At 38.1% G+C, this 312-nt stretch overlaps 1 pseudogene; it reads right to left on the reverse strand.

The window, feature by feature from the left end:
• Positions 1-112, reverse strand: part of LOC107577815 (C2 domain-containing protein 5-like) — a 2,878-nt pseudogene extending 2,766 nt beyond the window's left edge.
• Positions 113-312: the final 200 nt, after the last annotated feature.

Raw genomic sequence — 312 nt, forward strand, 5'->3', positions numbered from 1 at the left:
TTTGTAGCGGCGACAGCAGTAGCAATAGGTGAGCTGAGCAGGAAACGGTATATTCAACTCATCGTATGGTATGTGACAAAACCCACAGCCAGGGGACACCACCTCCTCAAATCTAACAGAAATAAACACTGCAATTAGTACATAAACAATAACACAAGGCACACACACAAACCCAAACACCCAAATGAGCTAAAACTGAATAAAAGAATTACATAAGCATAAAAATGTGTCAAGGTGGTATTATTTTTATGCAGAGACTAATGTTTTTAGCCCTCAGGACTTAATTTGGTTAGTAGCCGTAACAAAAAAAAA

The sequence above is a fragment of the Sinocyclocheilus grahami genome, unplaced genomic scaffold (assembly GCF_001515645.1).
Source record: "Sinocyclocheilus grahami isolate Dianchi unplaced genomic scaffold, SAMN03320097.WGS_v1.1 scaffold7350.1, whole genome shotgun sequence".
Lineage (NCBI taxonomy): Eukaryota > Metazoa > Chordata > Actinopteri > Cypriniformes > Cyprinidae > Sinocyclocheilus > Sinocyclocheilus grahami.